A 26,115-nucleotide genomic window follows, 5' to 3' on the forward strand; every position below is an offset into this window, starting at 1 on the left:
AAAAAAGGAAAAGGAATAGAAAGGGAAAGGAGGGAGGGAACAGGAAGGAAAGGAAAGGAAAAGGCAGAAAGGGGAAAGAAAGGGAAGGGAAGAAAAATAACGGAGCAGGACTCATGGACTATTACATTGAACTGGAGATGCCTAATGAGCTTGTCTTGCACATAACCAAGCCAGAGCCTAGAGCCTAGCTGGAATTGGTACACACACACAAGTGAAATGTGTTCCAGGGCAGCTCCACTCAGGAGTCAGGAGTTAAACTTTCTAGAAGTGAGCATAGGGGAGACATTTGCTTTAGGTTAGCAATGTGGGTACAGTGACACTGCAGAGTGAAGAATGCAGCATCTTTGACACATTAACCAGTGTGTAGGCCAGTGGGAGGATAAGATATAAACTGGGACATTGATAGCAGTAAGTGTGTATAAGTAAAAAGATGGGTGTTAGACATTTTGTATAACTGGAATTTAATCATAAACAACTTTGTAACTATAATATGGTGTTTCAAAATTAAAAATTAAAAAATGGAAAATATAATTCTGAGAGAATTATTTGTGAGATACTAGGTAACTACTCTCAACTACCACCAAACACCAAATAAGTGGCTGTTGCTGTCTTAACCTGCTGCTGCGGGTATTGGGACCAATGCAGCTCAGAAGTGTCTAAAGGTGATCAGAGGTGAGTTGGTACTGCCCAGAAAGTGTGGAGCCAAAGGAAGCCAGGTGCTCCAATACACTCTGCACCAAGCATATCTCCCAGTAAATGAACCCTAAAAACCACACAACAGGAGCAGCAGTGAGGAAACAAAGTAGGCCAACACCATGCATAGAAAATGACAGCTCTGATGACCAAAAAAATGTCAACCACCCATTTAGCCACTCAGACAAGGAGTTTACAGAAGAAATATGGAGGATTCTCATAGAAATAAAATAAATAAAAAACATAGATTAAGCTAGAAAAATCACAAATAAAAATCAAGAGGCTATGAAAATAAAAATCAGAAAACTCCAAACTGAAATAACAGGACTGAAAACTGAAAACTGTGGTAGAGGAAATGAAAATCAGAAAGCAATAAACAAAATCAACTAAAAATAGGCAGAAGAAAATAATAAAGCTTAGAGAAAAATTAATGAAGTAGAAATACTAAAACAGTTCAAAATATCTATTTTAAAAAGTTGGTTCTTTAAAAACTCAAGAAGATCAACAAACCACTAGCAAAACTCACAAAGAAAGGGAAAGAAACTTAATAAGCCTAATTAGAAATGAAATGGGGGAGATTACTACAAACACAGCAGAAATTCTAAGGGTAATTAGAGACTACTTTGAGAAACTCCATGCCATCTAACAAGAGAACGTGGAAGAAATGGATAAATTCTTGGACTCATAATATTCCATGGTTGAATCAGAGTGATCTAGCATATCTAAACATATCTAAATCTTACTATTGAGGAAATTAAAATGGTAATCAAGGGACTGGAGCAATAGCACAAAGGGTAGGGCATTTGCCTTGCAGGCGGCTGACCCAGGACAGAGCTGGATTCAATCTCTGGCTTCCCATATAGTCCCCTAAAGCCAAGAGCAATATCTGAGCGCACAGTAAAGAGTAATCCCTGAGCATCGCTGAGTGTGGCTCAAAACCCAAAAACAATGGTAATCAAGTCTTTCCCCCACCTCCCAAAAGCCCAGGCTATATTGGATATAACGAATTATTTCAAACCTTTTAAGAGGACATGCAATCAACATTTTTCAGATTCCTTCAGGAAAATGAAGAAACAGAATCACTCCCAAAAACTTTCTATGAAGCTAAAAGCAGCCTAATATAAGTGGTCAGATACACAGCAAAAAAAGAAAACTACTGACCAATATCCCTGATGAACCTTTGTTCATCATCATCATGCAAATATCTTCAACAAAATTCTAGCAAATAGGATCCAACACTTTATCAAGAAAGTCATACAATACAACCAAATAGGTTTCATCCCAGAAATGCAAGGATCATTTGACATGAGTAAATAAATCAACATGATGCACTATATGAACAAAAAGAAAAAAGAAAAACCATATGATTAAATAATAGATGCAGAGAAATCATTCAATAAAGTCCAACACCCATTCTTGATCAAAAAAAAAAAAAAAAAACAACCTCTCAACAAGATGGGAATGGAAGGAACTTTTCTCAAATAGTCAAGTCTATCTACCACAGTGGCAAATATTATACTAAACAGGGAAAAATTGAAAGTCTTTTCCATGTGATCTGGCACAAGGCAAGGCTGTCCCTCTCCCCAGTCCTATTTTTTATAGAATTGGAAATACTTGCCATAGCAATTAGGCAAGAGAAAGGTATCACGGGAATTCAGATAGAAAAGGAAGAAATTAAAATCTCACTCTTTGCAGATGTCATGACATATTTAGGAAACCCCAAGGACTATCAAAAAGCTTCTAAAATCAATAAATTCATATGTCAAAGTAGCAGCCTAAAAATTAATTCACAAAATAATCAATGGCTTTCTGATACACAAATGATAGAGAAAAGAAATGGACATTAAAAGAAAACAATCCCATTCACATTAGTGACACACAAACTTAAATACCTTGGAGGCAACTTAACTAAAGAGGTAAAGGTCCTATACAAAGAAAACTACAAAACACTGCTTCAAGAAACAAAAGAGGGGGTCGCCGCTGACACCATTACAAGAGGCAGCATCCTGACCATCTCTGCGGCTTTTAAAACCAACCTTAGCCCAGAAATCCCAGTTGAAGCTGGTGTCAGAGATGAGCTTGCATGCGCAAGCAGGGTGGAGCCAGAGGAGCACAGCCATTTTGCTTCACAACCAATGTACTTCACCGTAACAAATAGAAAAACCCACACAGCAAGTGTGACAATGGGAAAACAATGCAAACCAACACCGGGCATAGAGAATGACCCAAAAAATGCCAACTGCCTAATTAGCCTCTCAGAGAAGGAGTTCAGAGAAGAAATATGGAGGATCCTCATAGGAATAAAAGAAAGCATAGGATGGAACACAAATAAGAATCAAGAAGACATGAATATAGAAATCAAAAAACTCTAAACTGAATTAACAGGTGTGAAATACTCAGGAGACAATATGATAATCTCAAAGGAAAACCTCCCTAACAGAGTAACAGCAGTTACAGATAAATCAATGATCTGGAAGATGAAATGCATAACAACTCCATACAACAGAAGAGATTAACAGATAAAGCAAATTATCAAACAAAAGAAAAATTTCTTAAAGAATGTGAAATAATGAAAATAGAAGTCTCTGAAACAGAACAAAAACAACATAAGAATCATCGGAGTCTCAGAGACCCTGTAAGAAAATATCCAACAGTCAAAAGAAACTCCTAGAGCTAAAGACTACATGCAACCAAATCCTGCATTCCCAAAAAATACCAGCTAAAAGAGATCTGAAGAAAAGCACCCCAAGACACATCCTAGTCACAATGATGAATCCTACAGATACAAATAACATACTGAAAGCAGCAAAATCAAAAAGAGAAATTGCATTCAAAGGAGCACTTTTAATTTTTACAGCAGACCTGTCACAAGAAATCCTCAAGGCCAGAAGGCAGTGCTAGAATATAGTGACAAATTCAATGAAATTACTGCTTTGCCTAGAATACTGCATCGAACCAGGCTCACTTTCAGGTTTGAAAGTAGTATACATAGCTTCACAGGTAAATAACAACTCTGACACTTTATAGACTCAAAACCGGCCTTAAAAGAAAAAAATAAAAGGTCTATTTTAAGACAAGACAGTCCAACAGACACACTAAACTTCTACACAAAGATGACACTAAATCCCATGACAATTATCTCTTAACATCAATGGGCTAAATGCACCTGTTAAGAGACACAGGCAAAATGGATCAAAAAGCTAAATACAACATTCTTCTGCCTACACAAAACATATCTACACAAACACAGAATCAAAATCAAAATCAAAGTTTGGAGAAAATTATTCAAGCATACAACTTCCTTAAAAAGGCAGGATGGCCTTTTTATATAGATGACGCAAACTTTAGACTCAGAAATGTTATAAAGGACAAAGATGGACATTTGTTACTAATCAAGGGATATGTAAAACAGGAAGAAATCAGTCCTAAACATATACACACTCAATGAGGAACCAACAAAATATTTAATACAAATATTGACAAATTGGAAAGAAGACATCAATTAGCAACACAATAATAGTGAGTGACCTCAATACTGCCTTGTCATCCCTCGATAGGTCAACCAGGCTGAAACCCCAAAAGAATACACTAGCTCTGAAAAGAGGAATGGAAGAAAGTGTACTAGTAGATATATCTATATATATATCTATAAATGTATATATATATCTATATATACATATATATACATATATATATGGCTCTCCACCCCCATAAAACAGGATACACATTCTTCTCCAATGCACATGGGTCATTTTTCAGACTACATCATAAGCTTCCCCGTAAGACATATCTCCATAAAATCAAAAGAATAAAACTTGTACATACTAACTTTTCATATCACAAGGCACTGAAATTGTAAGTGAACTACAAAGGGATACAGAAGAAAAAGCACACTACTCAACAATCAGTGGGTCAGAGATGAAATCAGAGAGGAAATCAAAATACTCCTGGAAACATATGACAATGAAGGCACAAATTATCAGAATTTATGGGACACAGCAATAGCGGTATTGAGAGGAAAATTTATAACTTAACAAGCACACATCAGGAAGGAAGAAGGGGGCCTACATAAATAGCTTATGGCACAGCTTATAATATTAGAAAATGACCAACAAAAGAAAACAAAAATAGGTAGCAAAAGGAAATAAGAAAGCTTACAGCAGAAATCAATGAAGTGGAAATTAAAAAAAAATCCAAAATATCATACATAAACCAATCAGCATAATACAGTATATCAACAAAAATAAAAATAAAAACCATATGATCTTATCAATAGATGCAGAGAAAGCATTCAATAAGGTCCAACACCCATTCTTGATAAAAAAAAAAAAACTTATCAAAATGGAAATGGAAGAAATTTTCTCAATGTAGTCAAGGCCATCTACCACAAGCCAATGGCAAATAATATTCTCAATGGAGATAATCTAAGAGCTTTTTTTCTAAAATCTGTACAAGGCAAGGCTGCCCCTTCTCACCATTCTTATTCAACAGTGCTGGAAGTTCTTGCCATAGAAATTAGGCAAGAAAAAAAGAAAGATGCGAAGAAACTATACAAAGCAAACTACAAAACCTTGCTTCAAGAAATAAAAGAAGACATAAAGAAATGGAAATACACACACTGCTCATGAATTTGGGAGAATTAATATCATTGAAATGACAATACTCACCAAAACATTGTACAGATTTAATGCAATCCTTCTAAGAATACCCATGACATTTTTTAAACAAGTGATTAAGCACTCCTGAAATTCATATGAAATAATAAACACCTGTGAATAGCTAGAGCAACCCTTGGGAAAAGGAATATGGAAGGCATCACTGTATTAGAAAGTTATAGTAATTATAACAACATGATGTTGGAATAGAGACAGACTCTCAGATCAGTGAAATAGACTTGATTATTCAGAGAATGCTCCTCAGATAAACAATAAATTCATTTTTGAAAGGAGCAAGAAATCCAAAATGGAGATAGGAAAGCTTCTTCAACAAGTGGTGTTGGCACAACTGGTGGCCACTTGCAAAATAACGAAATCAGATCTCCATTTAACTAACACCCTGCACAAAGGTCCAATGCAAATGTATTAAAGACCTTAATATCATACTCAAAACCATAAATTATATAGAACAACACGTAGGTAAAACACTCCAAGACATTGTGACTAAAGGCATCTTCAAGGAGAAAAGGGCAATTTCCTAAAAAGTCAAGCAGAGATTAACAAATGGGACTATACTGAGCTGAGAAACTTCTACACCTCAAAGGAAATATGCCTAGGATACAACAGCCACCCACAGAATGGGACAAGCTATTCACCCAATACCCATCAGATAAGGGGATAAAATCTAAGATATACAAGGTACTGATAGACCTTTAGAAGAAAAAAAAAAAAACTAACCCCATCAAAAATTTTTTCTCAAAGAAAAAATACAAATGACCAGAAAGCACATGAAAAATGTTCCACGTCACTAATCATCAGTCAAATGCAAATCAAAACAACAATGAGGTACCTACCATCTTAAGCCACAGAGATTGGCACTCATTACATAGAACAAAACAATCGGTGCCGGCGGGGATGTGGGGAGAAAGGAACTCTCTCATTCACTGCTGGTGGGAATACTGTCTGGTCCAGCTCTTATGGAAAACAATATGGGGATTTCTCAAAAAAACTGGAAATGTAACTCCCATATGTCCAGCTATACCACTTATAGGGATATACCCTAGGAACACAAAAACACAATACAAAAAATCCCTTCCTCACACCTATATTCATTGCAGTGCTGTTTACAATAGCCAGACTCTGGAAACAACCAAGATGCCCTTCAACTGATGAATGGGTAAAGAAACTGTGGTACATATACATAATGGAATATCATACAGCAGTCAGAGAGAAGTCATGACATTGTCCTATACCTGGATGTACATGGAATCTACTATGCTGAGTGAAATAAGTCAGAGGGAGATAGACACAGAATAGTCTCACTCATCTATGGGTTTTAAGAAAATAAAAGACAATATTGTAACATTATCTAGAGACAATGGAGAAGAGTAGGATCAGTAAATTTGGGATATAAATAAAAATAAAAAGGGAATAGCATATGATCAAAGACACAGGAGAACTGATCTACCTTTTGGGAAACATTACCAAACACAACATATTCTATCATTGTATTTCCAGGCAGCTGATTCCATGTATTCCATCAGACACTGTCACAATCTTTTTTTAAATGATGTGAGTTTTCAGAAGCCACATACTGACTGATTTTTGCATTTTAGAATTGTTTATATTAACTGATGTTCAAAATTTGGAAATATTAATTTTTTAACTTTGCAAAAGTTTTATTTTGGCATTATTGTAATAATTTTATAAGAAGATTTTTCTTTTAGTGGTTACTCTAGTTAGTATATTTTATATAAAAGTGACTTATAAATGTTAGATTAATTACTTTAATAAATATTTAAGACAATTAAGTGCTTCTCTTATTTTCAGAAGATAGCCATTTTAGTCTATTTAAAATATTTTTTATCTATTTGGACTGATTGCTCTTTTTATTCTTCATGATATTTACTTTTCTCTATGTGGGCAGTGGGAATGTCTTTCAGTTTTGTTTGAAAATTTTCTGGCAATTTAGGGTGCTCTTTCTATGTTCTCTGATATGCCAAGATACTTAAGTCACATTACAGACCTGGAAACTGCTATTTCTCCAAGTACCCACAGTAACTATTAATAGAAAATTATACAAAACAACCACATTTAAGGCACTATAATCACCCAACAGAATTATATTTATCAGTATTCTTGGTTTTTGGGTCACGCCCAGCAGCGCTCAGGGGTTAGTTCTGGCTTTAGGCTCAGAAATCGCTCCTGGAAGGCTCATCTTCAAGCTCACTGATTCTGTCCTCATAGCTGTTGCTCTAATTGTGAGGCCATCTAGTGTGTTTTTCATTGCCTACCAAGTTTTTCAGTCCTGTTATTTCTATTTGAAGTTTCATTATTTCTACTTTCATATCCTCTTAAGTCTTATTGGCTGTTCATTCCATGGTTTCTTTGACTTCTTCGAGTATGAACATACTCCACATTTCCTCTGTAACATCCTTATTAGAGAGGTTATATAAGTGGGCAGTACTTGTTAAATCTTCTGAAATGTCATATTCATTCACTAAGCCTGATGTTGTTCTGTGTGGTTTCCCATTTTGACCTTTGCAGTGTGGTGATTTTTTCTATGCTTTGTACTGGGACACATTAATTAGAAAAAATATGGGCAGCAACAACTGTGGGAGTTTTGGTGGTCTAGGAGCATCTGGACATGTATTGGTGGGTCCCTCTACCTCTATTTGTTTTGGGTTTTTTTTAGTACTTTTGTTCACTTTTCTGAGATCAACTATGTCAGCTATAAAATATATGCTCTTAAATAAAGTAAATTGATTTTTTAAAAAAGAATTAGTGTTATAAACCTGGGCATAGAGGATGGCAGAAACAAAACCGGTATTTAAAATTTTCAATTATATAACAACTATATACAGAATAATTATCTAAAATACAATAGGACTGAGATGATATATGAAAGTGTTCAAAATAATGATGCAAAATTTATGTTTTAAAATAAATACATTTTATGGGGTCAGAGAAATAGCATGGAGGTAGGGCTTGCATTGCCTTGCATGAAGAAGGACGGTGGTTCGAATCCCGGAATCCCATATGGTCCCCCGAGCCTGCCAAGAGCAATTCTGAGCATAGAGCCAGGAGTAACCCCTTAGCACTGCCACGTGTGACCCAAAAACAAAACAAAAAAAAAACAACAAAAAAAAAACATTTTATAATTTAACTTTTTCTAGAGGAACAATCACAAAAAGAACTTAAGACTTAACTGAATTGGGAAATTTTTCTTTTCTTTAAAGAAAATCTCAATTTTTCTGGGAATGCTTCCACTTGCCCCTTTTCAGAGGGTGCTTCAAAATGGCCACTGGATATCCTCAGAGAATGATAAGTGGGACCCAGGATTCAAACTGAGGTTGACTAGATGTGAATTCAACACCTTAACCCCTACACAGTTTCTTGGGGTCTCTGGTTTTCTCTCCTAATAGAGTAAAATCCATTTAACCACCAACTGAGAAATAACAGAGTTATATAAAATACAACTAACTATATCAAGTTTTTGCCTGAAATGAACAAATTCAGTAATTTGAAATTATCAGTTATCTCAAATACACCTATAAATTCAACATAACCAAATCAAAATTTTAATAATACCTTAATAATTGTGACATATTGATCTACAGTTCACAGATTAGAAATATACAAGATAATTATCAATTTTTAATTAAAATCATATTATATATATGAATTGTTTAATACATCTACACACAAGTAGTAGTATATAAACACAGTTTCAAAAAGATGTCATTAATTGTTCTTTAAAGTTCTTGTACTTTCTTAAACTAGTTAAAACCTACAGATACTAGGTGGAGTATATAAATGTCTGAATCTTACTTTAATAATTCTATTTTTAAACATACACATATATTTATTCAGCTCAAAAAACCAATATTTCAGCACTGAGGGAAAAAAAAACAAGAAAGATTAGAGTACAATTTCTCTTCTACAGAGAGAACAGGTGAGAGATGATGAACTTCAAATGTAAGAAAACTCTCTTTAAAGTTAATATGAATAGGCATATCTATGACCATACTAATATGTGGAAGTAGGCCACTTAAAACACAACTGTCAGAACAGAGTAAGAATCTTCCAAAGAAGCTACTACCCTCAATTTAACATTCCAGTAATTTCTTCATAAAAAGACCCTTGAGCCACTTTGTGAAGGAAATGGTCTAGACAGCCATACTCCAAGAATGTGCCATTGTGTATGTATTGAGTTTGCACTCTGCTCTTGAGTCACAAGGAGGACCAACTATGCCAGAGGGCCACAGGCCAGGTTGTGGGTGGTTAAATAAATGTTTTTGGAGGGGGTGATGTTTTTCTGGGAACTGAATCAGCACCAGCTGATCAACAAATGCAGAAGTTTTGAATAAAGTTAGACATAAAAATATATTGAACATTCTCCTTTAAAAGCATAAAGGACAGGCATGTACCAGATTTCAAAACTTCTAAAACTATGAAATGTTCAGACAATTCTTAGTTTTTGTCAATATTCTTTGTGAGATTTACTTGAGGAAATCATCTTTATAATACAAATATATGCAACTTAATCAAACACCATATCAAACACAAATTCATAAAATAAGAAAAATTAAAACCATATGAATTCTTTAATACATCCACACAACTATATTTTCAAAATGGCATGATTTGCCTAACTATGTCTACATTCCACTTATATTCATATGGAAAGATAGAAAATGAAGACAAGAAGTAATTCTAAGGTTTCATGTAAATTGGTGATGCATTTTTACTTTATTTAACAAAAATACATCACATTGTTGACAGTTGACCATAATACATTTATTTCCAAATAAATTAGAGCAAAGTTATTTTACAAAGAACAGAAATAAAAATTAAACTAAAAGGAAAACAAGAAAGAAAAAAATTTTAAATGAAAATGAAAAAAATAAATAAACGCAGTGGCAAAGAAATTTATGAAATTATTCTCACTCAAATGAAGTATTTAAGACAATGGCAGATTGTTTACTAAGCTCTAGTTGTTAGCTGATCACCCTGTTATTTTTGTTTTAGAACATTGAGTGTTGGGTTATATTTATTTGCTAGTATTTTGTTGAAGATCTTTGCATCTGTGTTCTTCAAGGACATCATCTTGTAATTCTGTTTTGTTGTGATGTCTCAATCTGCTTTTGGTATCAGGGTGGTGTTAGCTTCATAGAAACTGGGAGTGTTTCTTTTTCTTCAATTTCATGAGAGTTCCTGAAAAAAATTGTCACAGATCTTAAAATTTTGATAGAATTCACTAGTGAATCCATCTGGTCTGGGGCTTTTGTTTTTAGGAAATCTTTTGATTACCATTTGAATTTCCTCACTAGTGATATCTCTATTCAAGTATTCCACATCATCGGGGTTCAACATTGGGAAGTTATAGGCGTTCCAAGAATTTATCCAATTCTATCATGTGCACTGCTTTTGTGGCATAAAGATTCTCAAAGTAATCTCTGATAACTCTTTAAATTTCTATAGTATCTGTAGTGACATCTACCTTTTATTTATGATTTATTATCTGGTTCCCTCTTTAATTTTTTGTGTGTCTTTATAATGATTTATTAATTTTTATTGTTTCAAAGAAGAATTCTTCCTTTCATTAATTTTTTGAATTTATTATTTTGGTGTACAATTTATTAATTTCTGCTCTACATTTTATTATTTCATTCTACTTGCTTTCAGGTTTTGTTGATAAATTTCCAATTACTTAAGCTGTGCCCTGAAGTTATTTATGTATGCCTTTTATTTCTTCCTGATAAATGCTTGTAGAGCTATACATTTTCCTTTTAGAACTACTTTTGCTAGGGGCCCGGAGAGATAGCACAGTGGTGTTTGCCTTGCAAGCAGCCAATCCAGGACCGAAGGTGGTTGGTTCAAATCCCGGTGTCCCATATGGTCCCCCGTGCCTGCCAGGAGCTATTTCTGAGCAGACAGCCAGGAGTAACCCCTGAGCACCGCCGGGTGTGGCCCAAAAACCAAAAAAAAAACTACTTTTGCTGTGTCCTACAAATTCTCATTCTTTTTTGTTTCTAGGAATCTTTTGATTTCCTCTTCTGTAGTCTCTCTGACTCACTGAGTCTGCAGTAGTGAGCTATTTAATTTTTAGTTGTTAAAGTTATTTCCCAATTTCTATTTATAATTCATATCTATTTTCTGTGCATTATGATCTGATAAGACAGTTAATTAAATTTCTATCCTCTTAATTATATAAATCCATGTTTTATGGCCCAGCATATGATCTATCTTAGGGAATGCCTATGTGGATTAAAGAATGTGTATTCAGCCTTCTGGGCATGGAAACCCCTTTAAAACTCTAGAAAACAATTCTCTTCCATTTCTTTTTCAAAGCCAGTATATCCTCATTTAATTTTAACCTGGTCAATCTATCAAGAGGTGACAGAGCAGTACTGAAATCTCCTATTACTATTGTATTGCTATTGATGCCTTTCTTCAAGTCTACTAGCAGTTGTTTTAGGTATTTTGCAGGCCCCTCACTGGATGGATATATGTTTTGGAGTGTGGGTTTTTTCCTGGTATACATATCCCTTGAATATTAAGATATGACTTTATACTCTATTCCAGGCTCCATCCTAGGAGCAACATAATGACCAAGAACACCAACTACAGAAGATGAATTAAAACGACACTGAAAAAGCAGAACTGCTAGAACCACAAAGAAAGCCTTCATCATAAGCTCCATTCCTTGAGCTGCACAGTCACCAAGATCTCTAGATACAGAGGTGTGATTTTACTATCCATGACGAAGTAGAAGTCTTCCATACACCACAAAAGCACCTAAGGGAGAGTAAATGATCATGCAAGGAGTCTATAGTTAACCCCATGACAGTATACTTCAGGGATGGAGAAACCCTATATCTCCTAGGCCAAGGGAATTCCCTCTATAATGCCCCCAATAGTTACTGTGCTTATGCAAGGGGAAAAAGAAAAAAGGAGGGGAAAGCACAAAATAATCATTTTCCACATATATATTGATTGATTAATTGATTGTTTTTTTGACATCCTTATTTCGGTGTAGATATTGAAGTTGATGTCTCCCTTTTATTTTATATTATTTTATCTTCTTTCTTTTTCTTTTTGCACTTCAGCATGATTTGATTTCAGAACCGAGACTATTGTGTGGTGCTTCTCTTTATTGCTATAGGGCTCACTGGATATTTAATTTGACATTTACTTTTGTATTGTTATGATATTTCAATTACCTTTTTTATGTCCTCTCTCAAACTGAGGTTGATAGCCACTAGAAGGACTCTGCCCATTTTCAGCATATTTTACTTTTTTAAAAAAAATTTTTTTCTTATTCTTTACCCCATTCTATTGCTTTTCTTTCCCTCAAACAAAACCACATAGCTCGATTTATCTAGCTTAGCCTTTCAAATAGAGGGAGAAACAAGGGAGAGCACCAGGACCAAACAGATGTATGATCACTGATAGTAAGCTAGACAAAGAGGGGACCACCTACTCTAGCAGCCCCGGGGGTGATGGCGGGGATATGGGTTGCAGAAAGGGGGGAGGACAAATTTGGTGGTGGGTATTCCCCTAATTCAAGGTTAATATGTACCTAAAATACTAATGTGAAAGATATGTAAGCCACTATGATCAAAATAGAAAAAAAGATATGACTTTATTGCCTATAATCCTTTGGAGCCTGAAGTCTATGTCATCTGATATTAGTATGACCACCCCAGCCTTGCAAAAGAAGTTATTTGCTTGAAGGATTGTCTTTGTAACTTTGCTTTTAAGTCTAACTTTGCTCTGAGTACTCAAATGTATTTCTTGCAGACAGCAAAATGTTGGATTCAATTTTATGATTCATTTTGTCACACTGGATCTCTAAACTAGTTCATTTAGTCCGTTGACCTTGAAAGAGATGAATGTCATGATACATTGTGCCATCATTTTGTTGAAGTTTGGTTTGTTTATGGGGTCTAACTTGCCTTAAAGTAGACTCTTTAATACTTCTCTTAAGGTTGCTTTTGAATCTGTAAAGATTATTAGCTACAGTGAACTATGAAGTTCTGCATTCTTTATCAAACATGAATGAACGTCTGGCTGGAGGAAGTATCCTTGGTGAAGCATTAATTTCATTAAGTTTTTCACTGTATTCCCCACTGCCTTTGGACCTAGAGAATTTCTTGTGATAAAACCACTGTAAACCTTAAGTTTGCTTCTTTGTATGTAATTTCCTTTTTTGATCTTGCTGCTTTCAATATTCTATCTTTATCTATGCTTCTCATCATTGTGACTATAATGTACCTTGGAGTACTTTTATTTGGATCCCTTTTTAGCTAGTACTCTTTGGGCTTCCAGAATGTGGATGCAAGCATTTTTCAGCTCTTGGAATTTCTGAGAAATAAATTATTTGAATGTTGCTTCTTCATAGAGGTTTTCTTCCTGGCGCTCTGGGACCCCAATGTTCCTTATGTTATTTCTGTTAAATTTCTCCCAAAGTTCTATTGTTATCTGTTCACTTGTTTTGAGAAAATTTTCTATTTTCTGTCCATTTATTTTAATTTTGATTTAATTATTTTAATTTCTTCTGTTGAGTAGAAGTGTTATTCAGCTTATCTTCCAGCTCATACTACAAAGGTCACAATGAGAAAACAACAGAGAACCCGATCACACCTACTAAGTGAAGATAGTAGATCTGAAGGCTCAATTGATATCAGCAATCTATATAGCCTCTCTGATCAAGATTTTAGAGAAGAAATATTAAGGCTGCTCAAAGATCTCAGATACCTTGAAACAGATAGCCCATAAGATTCAAGAGGATATGAGAGTAGAAATGTGAAAACTTCAAACAGAAACCTCAGGACTGAAAAACTTGGTAGTCAAAATGAAAAACTTACTAGAAAGCCTCAAATAGTTACTATGGCAAAATTTTTTATTCAAATATTCAATGCATTCATTAGAAAAAAGGGAAATAAGCAAAGCTATATATGGCATAAAATACTGTTAGGTTATAGTACTAGTTCTGTCTTCAATGTATCTGAGCTGTAAAAGCTTATGAAAATCACTTTATTTCTTTAGCATTTAATTGCTCTATATGTAGAACTATAATGATTTTTTCAGCTTCAATTCTAGAAAACATTAATTTTGAATTATGTATTATTTTTTGAAGTAAAACAATTCTTACTACAGATGGTTCTGGACAGATTTCTTAACTACTTGCTATAGTAAGCCTCTATTCAGTAAAAATATGAGCCTAAGAGTAACTACATCCTCACCATCAAGACCTGTTTATGAAAAATTAACTATGAAAAAAAACCGTAAAACCCTGGACAGGCTCGGGATATTGTACTTCTCATCTGGGCAATCATAAGCCTTTGAAGCAAAGGTGATAAAAATGGACTTTACCTTTCTATAAGAAATAACATACTAAAATTTTAATGTTACATTGTTAAGAGAGCCATAGGCTACAGTAGATGGAGAGTGAAATTCTTTAACTTTCTATTATTTCCCAATGAATAGTAGGGACCTTGGGCAGTTATATGCTTTTCAGATCCACAACTCTCTAGAAAAGCAATTTTTTGACTGTCAAATGTATTAAAAATTTAATACATTTGCCATGTGTGTTATCTAAAAGAGAAAGAGAAAAACCCTGCTGTGAAAACATTCAAAAAAAAAATGTTGACCACATTAAAAGAGTAAGGAACAAAAGGACAAAGGGATAATGATTTTTCCCCTTAAACTGCTAGCCCAAACCTCAGAACTCCAAAAGTCCCCTTTACCAGATGGCTATCCCAGCAAGGGCAGACAGCCAACTTGATTTCAAATGTGAGTGTGATTTTTTTTTTCTTAAATGAAAGATAGAAACAGTCCCAACTTCGTTATACTTAAGAGAGAACCTCAAGTGTTCACCACGTGGGTCTGGTTTGAGTTAAAGTTTGTCTTTTTTGAATAAAAATCATATGTAATCTGAGGCAGTGGCCTCAACCATTTGCTGATACTAATTGGTGGTGGTGGAAAGCGGAGTAGGAGATTGTTAGTCTTGCTGGCAGAAACCTGATCTGTGGAAATGGACTCCACAGGAACTGTGATGAGGTTTGCAGCTGGCAGGGGAAGAGGACAATGTGGCCACAGGGTCTCCATCTTCCCTTTGGCAATGGAATCGACACTGAGATGAAACAATTCCAGAAATTAACTGATGACCCAAAACACCCAAAATAAAGGCTTGGTATTCTTTCCTCCCTAACCTCCACTCAGCCCATGTTTTGACCATAAAAACTGAAGCAGGTGTATGCATCAGTTCTAAGAAAACATAATTTCAAAAATTAGTATTTAATGATGTGGCTATTTTAAGCAAATCTATTTAATATTTAACATTGGTAAGTTAAGAAACCACCAAGTTACACCAGATGTATAAAACGACTTGATGTTTTAATTTAAAACACTAGCCATCAAGTTGAAACGTCTATTTTATGTGCCAAATTAAAGATAATTTATAAATTAGACATACCTGTTATTCCTGGAACCCAGTAATAACAACTTTTAAAATTATTTTAACTAATCTCTGTATCACCAAGATAAGTAAATTTTGTAATTTAAAAGATTGTACAATGATGAGGCCTCAGAGATAGCACAATGGGTAAGGCACTTACTTGCCTTGCAGAATTGATCTTGCATCTACATAGCCCCCTGACGTCTTCAAGAATGATCCTTGAATGCAGATCCAGGAGAAATCACTGAGCACCATCTGGTGTGGGCCAAGAATAAAAACTAAAATGAAAAAGATTGCACAATAAAAGGGAACCTTTGTTTTAGCTAGTCAAGAATTTATTTTAGTCTGTAATATAAAGTATTTTGGGTTTCAAATTGTGGGAGGTATAAACTATTGTTAAATAACTGTTATGTTCTTTACTTATTTAACTTACTTTCACTAATATCTTTAAATTTCTCTCTATATCCCTAACTACTACTCTGCCATCCAGCAACACAGTTGGAATTATGCATGAATCTGTCATTTCAGTTTGGTTGGACATAATTATCATGGTTTCTTCCAAAAAATAAAAGCAAAGTTCAGTGGGAAATATCAGCTCAAAATTATACCTTAAAGGAAAAACCAGGCACTTATAAATTTATAATAATTTATTTAATAAGAGGGAAAATATGTACATGCTTCTTTGACATTTGTTAGAGTTAATATTATAGCTTTCAGCCAAACCTTTACTATGGTGATAGTAAAACACAGTCACAGAGATTCAAAACTAAACTGGGCTGAACATGAATATTCTTTTTATAATTATTCAACCGTCTAATGAAGAAAAAAGAAGGTATGATCAAATTCTTATTTAGAAAAGGTCTGAATTAGGTCTACTTATTGAAAGAAATGGAAAATAAATAAATTAGAATTATGGCTTAACAGTCATTAAGCAGAAATTGCTAAAGTATATTTTAGTATCTGTATATATTCTATCTATTGGATCTTGTCATTGGCTTATAATGGAATTATTATTCCATTGTGTGGTATAAGTTCTAATTCTAAACAACTCTCTTTAAATTAGTTTTTTCAAAATATATTGCATTTTTAATTTTACCAATTATATTGTACACATTTGATCTGAAATACATTATTGTTTTTACAAAATATATGAGAAATGATCCCTGCTTATCTTTCTTGTTAATTGGTGTTTGTTTTGTGTTAAAATATAATATAATTTATATATAATATAATTTGTATATACTATAATTTAAGTTATATATAATAATTTGATTATTTGTACATAATGCAAAATTATCAGAATTAAAAGTAGGTAACATTCATTAGCAACAAACATATAAATACTTTTTAAAAATATACTTTTTTATCGATGATGGTTTTTTTTTTTTGGACCACACCCATTGGTGCTCAGGGGTTATTTCTGGTTCTGAGCTCAGAAATTGTTCCTGGCTTGGGGGACCATATGAGATAACAGGATGTCCATCCTGGGTCAGCCACATGCAAGGCAAATGTCCTACCACTGGGCTACCACTGTGGCCCTTAAAAATATTCTTAACTGTATTTAAAAACTGATTTACAAAGTTTATAATATAGTTGTTTCAGGCATACTAATCCAGTGTGACCTTCCTTTCCTCCACCATTGGCACCAGTTTCCCAACCACCCTTAAACCTTTACTCTAGCAGACACAAAATAACTTTTATATATAGCTTGGTGTTGTCTTTGTTTTGGGCTTTTGGGGTCCACAGCCAGGGCTTGTTCTTGGCTCTGTACTAAGTAATTACTCCTAGCAGTGTACAGGAGTGTACAGGGGACCATATGGGATGGCAGGAATCAAATTCTGGGTCAGTATGTGCAAAGCAAGCATCCTACCTGCTATACTATTTCTCTGGTCCCAATATGTTATATTTCTTATTATAAGAAATAGTCATCAAAAACTAATTTGATAAAAGAAAATTTGTGAAAATTATTATATTTCAGGGCTGGAGTGGTGGCGCAAGTGGTGAGGCATCTGCCTTGCCCGCGCTAGCCTAGGACAGACCGCAGTTCGATCCCCTGGTGTCCCATATGGTCCCCCAAGCCAGGAGCGATTTCTGAGTGCCTAGCCAGGAGAACCACTGAGTGTCACCGGGTGTGGCCCAAAATCCCCCCAAAAAATATAAAGAAAATTATTATATTTCACAATGGGGTCATTAAAGTCATTGTCTGAGTTTTAGTGACATGGCTTGCATCCCTTTCTAGATTAGTTATGAAGCATGGCCACATAGTAGATTGTCAGCTTCTGTCTATCCTCTAGGCCAATTAAATTTCATATGTTTCTTAGGGAGTGACACACTTGAATATGTTTTATGTCTTAGATTTAAGGATCAGAGACATATCTGGAACATGACTCAGATGAATTTATATGATTAATTGGAGCTTGTCTTTTTTATATAAAAGGTAATAATTCTTTGGGGCCAGAACAATAGTAAAATGGGTAGGCCATTTGCCTGGCACACACCCAGCCTGGATTCAATCCTCAGCATATGGTCCCTAAGCACCACCAGGAGTAATTTCTTAGCACAGAACCGGGAATAACCGCTGAGAACTGCCAGGTGTGATCTAAAAACAAACAGAAAAGGTAATTCTTATCATTGACAAGTACTTCCTAAGTTGGACTCACCTGGGAATTATTAAAATAGCAATAGAGCCTGAGTCAAGAATACAACTTAGGGGCCAGAGTGGTGGCGCAGTGGTATGGCATTTGCCTTGCAAGTGACTGACGTAGGACAGAACTTGGTTCGATCCCCTGGGGTCCCATTTGGTCCCCCAAGCCAGGAGTAATTTCTGAGTGCAGAGCCAGGAGTAACCCTTGAGCATCACAGGGTATGGTCCAAAAAGCAAAAATAAATAAATAAATAAATAAATAAATAAATACAATTTAGGGGGAAAATAGAAATTAACTCTAAAATAGAGTTGAAGAAGAGGACGATTGAGAAAAATAAAGATGCCTCAAGCAGGGCACCTCAAGCAGGTTCTTTGTATCAGAGCAAGAATTTGAGGGCAAGGTATAGTGTAGACAGAAAACAGAAAGATATACTGAGGATTTATTAAGTATGCAACCAGTTTGGGTGGTGGTGGTTTCTAGTGTGAGTTAACTAAGACTCAAAATATTCATGAAGAAGTTGGGCTAGTCTTGGTGTATCTGATGTGGGCCAGGCACATGGGAGTTATAGGCTTATTCATAAGTCACTCATATTGATAGGATGCAATTAAGAGTGTAAGAAATAATATGTGACTTAGCCCTGGGGATGGTAAATGGTGAAATCAAAGGCAGGGGTTTCTTCCTGAAACTAGCTTTTCTGTGTCCCCTTACAGAATGTGGTAAGAGAATCACAAGGTTTTTTTTTATTTATTTTTTGTTTTGTTTATTTGAGAGGCTACACCCAGTGTGCTCAGAAATCACTGCTGGCTTGGGGGACCATATGGGGCGCCAAGGGATTGAACCGCAGTTCCTCTTAGGCAAGCACAGGCAAGGCAGACACCTTACCACTTGCACCACTGTTCCGGCCCCAACAAGGTTTTTTAAGTATTTCCATCTTCATAGTGATTTCAAGCACTGTCTAAATTTCCTACTTTACTATGTACTGCTTCATATATCTTTCTGTCTTCAATGTCACACCATCTATGAGGCATCAGTATCTATAATTTACATAAGAGAAAACTAAACAGATATCAAGTTTCAAAACTGAATGTAATAGAATCTGAATATAGACAGGCATTCCTGACCAGAAACCAGTAAGGTTTCCATTTTCCATAGAGTTCTTCTGCTTTGGTAGTCAATCTATTTGCATGACTTGGGGTCTCCCTGAAGCAAGTGCAGGAAGGGCAATTTGGAAATCTGTCTGTGGAGGTTTTTATCCAAAGAGTTGAGTGGATGGATGATGTTACTGATCTCATCACTTAAAACCTGCTATACATTTTCCATGCAAAAATATTATACAGGCACCTTTCATTTTTGAAAGTATGCAAAGCACTTTTCAAAACACCTAGAAGTATATAATATACCTCTGAGGACATTATCAAATGTATTAAATAACCTTTTGGAATGTAGCTGAAGAATCTGACCACTATTACATTGTCTCAAAGGAAAAATGCATTCCAATTTTACAATGGGCATTTGGGACCCAACTCATTCCTAAACTGAGAGGTGCTTGGAGTAACATGAAGAGAACACATCATTACCATCTTCAGCAAGTTTATTTTTTAAGACCAGTTCACAGGGCGAAGTCTTCAGAGTAAAGAGAAAAATGAAGGGCAGTATTCAACTACTTTTGAATGGTTGTACTTTATATTTTCCGTTGTTAATATAAAAGAAACTATTCTAAAACATCTCGATCAACTTTCTTGTTAACCCTACTTTTATTTTATTTAACTGGTGTAATATTATATCTCATTATTGTCTTGATTTGGATTCCCTAATGATACATAATGATGAGCATTTTGTCATGTGCCTGTTAGCCTTTGTTGTTCTTCCTCAAGGAAGTGTTTGTTCATTTCCTCTCCCTTTCTCCCTTTTATTTCAGTGAGGAGAAGCAAGATTCCAAATAGTATTATAATGCAGTGCATGAAAAGTCACAAATAGAAATTAAAGTATTGTTTCAATGGTTTTCTTTTCAATCACCCCACCCAGCCTGTCTTTCTCTTAACTTTTCCCTGCTACTTCTATTTAAGCTTCTTTATGTTTTACTGAATGTCTTAGTTCTCTAATCAGTCTCTCCCCCAATGTAATCTAATAAATATGCTGTCATATTAATGTTCCTTTGGAACAACTGTATAGAGTTCCCTACATATCTTATTGATAAGTGCTTTCTATTTTTATAATATTACTTTTTTCTCCACAGTGCTCTTCTAACCACTAGCATAAAATGTTCTGCATATTAATAATCTGCATTGTTTGCTACTTTGTTCAAAGTCTACTTGCTTACTGATTCACTCAACTATATTTTCTTTAATGCTTATCTGAAAGAAGAAAACTGTGTTTGTTGGGCATTTTTTTTAAATACCAGGCTTAGTGGACCAGAAAGACATTACAATAGATAGGTTGCCTATTTTGCATGCAGATCATCCATTGTATGTGGGTTCTTGAGCACAACCAGGAGCACAGAGCCAGAAAATCTGAGCACATACAGGTTTGTCCCCAAAATAAAAATAGTAGGCACAAAAATTGGATTATTTTCATGTTCACATTGTTCCCACATTGTCACCCAATATTAGTTTCTCCTCCCAGTTTCTCGTTGGTTAAGGAGACCAAGGTTCTGTTAATTAAACAGATGTGGTCTCAAGAAATTTAAACCCATAAACATCCATATTTTAAAATCCATATTTCTTATTTTCTTCCCTTTTTTATTTTATACCATCAGCAAGAAAGAAGTGTATGTTCATAACTGTCTATAATACAGTTGACGTATGGCAGTTGAACTTGGATATGCCCCTTAGATAACCCCACTGTAATGACAGTTAAAGCTGGGCACTCCCCTTGAACATGCTCCCTTGTCATACTGGGTATAAAATGAAAAACCAGACAGTTGCAGGGTTGCCACCATTGTCCCCTATCAGTAGGAAGCAGCTAGAAGAATTTGTTTCCCCTTTACTCTAAAGAATTGAATTTTTTCACTTTCTTAGGATAGGTATAGGTAGGCTGGCATAGGTTTGATAAAAAAAAGTTTCAAAGAATGTTTTGTTCATTAAACACCGTTTCATTTCTTCCTTAAAACTGTGTCTCAACTTTGGAGCTTTTAAATAAACTGCCAAGAAGAGAAATGCAGCTGACAACCACTGTGGCTTTTACAGAGCTGATCACCTAACTGAACTTCACTAACTGCTGAGAATAACTCTCTATATAATTAAAAAAATAAAAACCATAAAAGGTAGAAAGGTTGATTATGGCAATTGGATTTGGACACACCCCTTGTATAACCCCACAGTAATGGCAGTTGAACCTGGACATGTCCTTTTGGAAACAATCCCTTGTCATGCTGGGTATAAAAAGAAAATATTGAATAGTTGAAAAGGGGCCCAGTATAGTGACCAGAGCAGCACCTGCTCCTCCGAGGGGGGTGGGGTGGGAATGGAGTAAAGTTTCAGAGAGATGCTGGCTGCTTTGTATCTATTCCTTTCTCTTTCTCTCTCATACCTGTCCTTCCCTGGCCACCTCTGGATGGGTAAATTTTCTTCTATGTCTTTCTCTCAGAACCCTCCTTCCCCCCCGACAGTGGCAGGAGTCCTCAGACTTGAGGAGGAATAGAAGGTTTATTTGGTTTCTATTTCTCTCTTCTCTCTCTCTCAGTCCTGGATGTGCTGTTGCTACAAATTGGCATCCCTGATGGGCACAGGATCCCAAGAGCCTTAATGAACCTTGCAGCATGGGGCCCTGGAAGCCTTGGACCTCTGCAGCCTATAGTCCCGCAGCTTTGGCAGCCTTGAATCTCTGCAAATACCATTTATACATTTGAGTTAGAACTTCATCTTAAGTGTCTTCCATTATAGAGTGGCCATTTCCATGTATGGAATGCAGAAAATTAAACAATGTGGCTTTGATGTGAAAGTGTCCCTCAGGATGACACTGACAGAATTAAATCAACAAACCCAATCTTGTTAGCAGCTCCAACTAAGCTCATCAGTAAATTGTGGAACCATGTTCCACAAACTCATTAATATAAAGAGTCAAATACAAGATCCTCACAAGTATGCTTAAGAGGTGGGTCGGGACATACACACACAGATTCCTGCTGGTTTCTGCCAGGAGTCAGAAGAGTGCAGAAGCCAACTTGGGTCATGCTGTTTTCAGCTGCCTGAGACTGGATTTCATCAGCATTCCTGCCGGTGATCCTTCCTGCTTCAGAGGTGGGTCAGGATATACACACACTGATTCCTGCTGATTTCTGCTGGGAGTCAGAAGGTCGCAGAAGCGATCTTGGGCCATGCGATTTCCAGCTGCCAGAGACTGGATTTCATTAGCATTCCTGCCAATGATCCTGCCTGCTTCAAAGCTGCCTGAGACTGGAATTCATCAGCGTTCCTGCTGGTGATCCTGCCTGCTTCAGAGCTGCCTGAGACTGGATTTCATCGGCGTTCCTGCTGGCAATTCTGCCTACTTCAGAAGTGTGTCGGGACATACACACACTGATTCCTGCTGGTTTCTACTGGGAATCAGAAGGGCACAGAAGCCATCTTTGGCCAAGCGATTTCCAGCTGCCAGAGACTGGATTTCATCAGCATTTCTGCCGGTGATCCTGTCTGCTTCAGAGCTGCCTGAGACTGGATTTCATCGGTGTTCCTGCTTGCGATCCTGCCTGCTTCAGGGGTAGGTCGGGACATACACATACTGATTCCAGCTGGTTTCTGCCAGGAGTCAGAAGGGTGCAGAAGCCAACTTGGGTCATGCTGTTTTCAGCTGCCTGAGACTGAATTTCATCAGTGTTCCTGCCAGTGATTCTGCCTGCTTCAGAGGTGAATGTCAATTTTCTGAGTGACCCTGGAGACCACAGTGAAGGTTTTGAAGGCTTCAAGCTCTTTCACCTTTGTCAGTAAGACAATGGAAAGCTCCAACCATCTGAGGGGATTACCCATTTCAGACTAGGATTAAAGTTTTAAAGGATTTCTTGGAACTCAGATGCCAGAACCCCCTATCTGCCTGCCTTCTGTGTTGTGCTCCATTTGTGGCCTTATTTCATCCTGTGTGTGGCTCATCTGCAGATGGCTCGCCTTCCCGGAGCCTTCCCTGGAGGTGAGTTAACACGCCCAGAAAGGGGAAGCCGCTGAACTCTGCTGGAACTCAGATGCCACCATCCCTGTCTGCCTGTCTTCTTTGCTGTGCTGCAATTTTGGCCTGATTTCATACTGTGTGTGGGTGATCTGTGGATAGCTCGCCTTCCCTGGAGGTGAGTTTACACGCCTAGAAAGGGAGGAGCCAGTTTCACAGTCGTGCACATCATTTAGCCAATGACTACAACCACAACACATAGAAAAACCCACAATACAAGGGTGACAATGGGAAAACAATGCAGGCCCTCGCCAGACATAGAGAATGACAATGGCAACTCTGATGACTTGAACATGACCAACCAACTAGTCAGTCTCTCAGATAAGGAGTTTAGACTCGCAATATGGAAGATGTTCAAAGAACTCAAAGAAAGTATAGAAGAGAACACTAATAAAAATTAAGATAATATGAAATTAGAAATCAGAAAATTCCAAACTGAAAAACTCAGTAGATGAATTAAAGAAAAACATGAATGAGCTTTCCCATGGGTTAACAGCAGCTGAGGATTGAATTAGTACACTGGAATATGAGATGAATAACAATTCCATACAGCAGAAGAAATTGGAAAAAAGCCTTAAAGCAAAAGATCAAACAATAGAAAAATTACTCAAAGAATGGGAACAGATGAAAATAAGAAGTCTATGATAAGCCCAACAGAAACAACTTAAGAATCATTGGAGTCCAAGAGACCCAGGGAAAAAAATCTCCAGAAAGAATCAACTGTCAAGAACATCATTAAAGAGAAACTACCAGAGTTAATGAATACATGCGATCAAATCCTGCGTGCCTGAACAGTACCAACTAAAAGACACCCCAGAAAAAACACCCCAAGACAGATCTTAGTCACAATGATGAATTCCACAGATAAAGACAGAATTCTGAAAGCAGCAAGATCAAAAAGAGAAATTACATTCAAGGGAACATCCTTGAGATTTACTGCAGATCTGTCACAGGAAACACTCAAGGACAGAAGGTAGTGGTGGGAAATAGTGAAATAAATGCTTCGCCTAGAATATTGCATCCAGCAAAACTCACTTTCAGGTTTGAAGGAACAATACATTTCACAGACAAACAACAGCTCAGAAACTCTACAGAGTCAAAACCAGTCATAAAAGAAAAACTGAAAGGCCTACTTTAAGACAAGACTGACCAACAGACACACCAAACTTCGATATAAAGATAGCACTAACTCCCAGGACAATTCTTACTCTCAATGTCAATGGACTAAATGCACCAGTTAAGAGACACAGAGTGGCTAAATGGATCAAAAAACTCAATCCAACCTCCTGCTGCCTACAAGAAACGCACCTGAATAGTCAGAACAAACATAGACTCAAAATAAAAGGCTGGAGGAAAATCATCCAAGCAAACAACACCCATAAAAAAGCTGAAGTGGCCATACTAATATCAGATGATACAAACTTTATACTTAGGAAAGTTGTAGGGAACAAAGATTGACATTTTGTATTAATCAAGGGATACATACAGCAGGAAGAAATCACTCTCCTAAACATATATGCACCGAATGAGGGACCAGCAAAATATTTAATAAAATTGTCGACAAATCTAAAAAATAATATCAATAACAACACAATAATTGTGGGAGACATCAACACAGCATTGTCAACACTTGACAGATCAACCAGACTGAAACCCAACAAGAATATACTAGACCTGAAAAGAGAAATGGAAGAAAGAGGCCTAGTAGATATATACAGGACACTCCACCCCCAGAAGCCTGGATACACATTCTTCTCTAATGTGCATGGGACATTCTCCAGGATAGACAACATGCTCGCGCATAAAACATACCTCCATAATATCAAGAGAATAGAAATTTTGCAGGCTACCTTCGCTGACCACAGGCCCTGAAATTATATGTGAACCACAAAGGGACACAGAAGTAAAACTTTAATACCTGGAAGTTAAACAGCCTAATACTGAATAACCAGTGGGTTCAAGATGAAATCAAAAAGGAAATCAAAACATTCCTGAAAACAAATGACAATGGATACACAAACTATCATAACCTATGGGACACAGCAAAAGTGGTACTGAGAGGAAAATTTATAGCTTTACAAGCACACATCAGGAAAGAAGTAGAGGCATACCTCAATAGCTTAATGATGCAGCTCATAGAATTAGAAAGTACTCAACAAAAGGACCCAAAAATAGGAATACAGGAGGAAATAACAAAGCTGAGAGCAGAAATCAATGAAGTGGAAACCTGAAAAATAACCCAAAATATCAACGAAAGCAGAAGTTGGTTCTTTGAAAAAATAAACAAGATTGATAGACCACTTGCAAAACTAACAAAGAAAGAGAGAGAGAGAAACTTGATAACTTATATTAGGAATGAAAAAGAAGAGATCACTACTGATATGGCAGAGATTCAAAGGGTAATCAGATACTACTTTGAGAAACTCTACACCACTATAAATGAAAACCTGGAAGAAATGGATAAATTTTTGGAATCTTATAATCTTCCATGGCTGAATGA

This window comes from Suncus etruscus, chromosome 4 (assembly GCF_024139225.1).
Source record: "Suncus etruscus isolate mSunEtr1 chromosome 4, mSunEtr1.pri.cur, whole genome shotgun sequence".
NCBI classification, from domain to species: Eukaryota; Metazoa; Chordata; class Mammalia; order Eulipotyphla; family Soricidae; genus Suncus; species Suncus etruscus.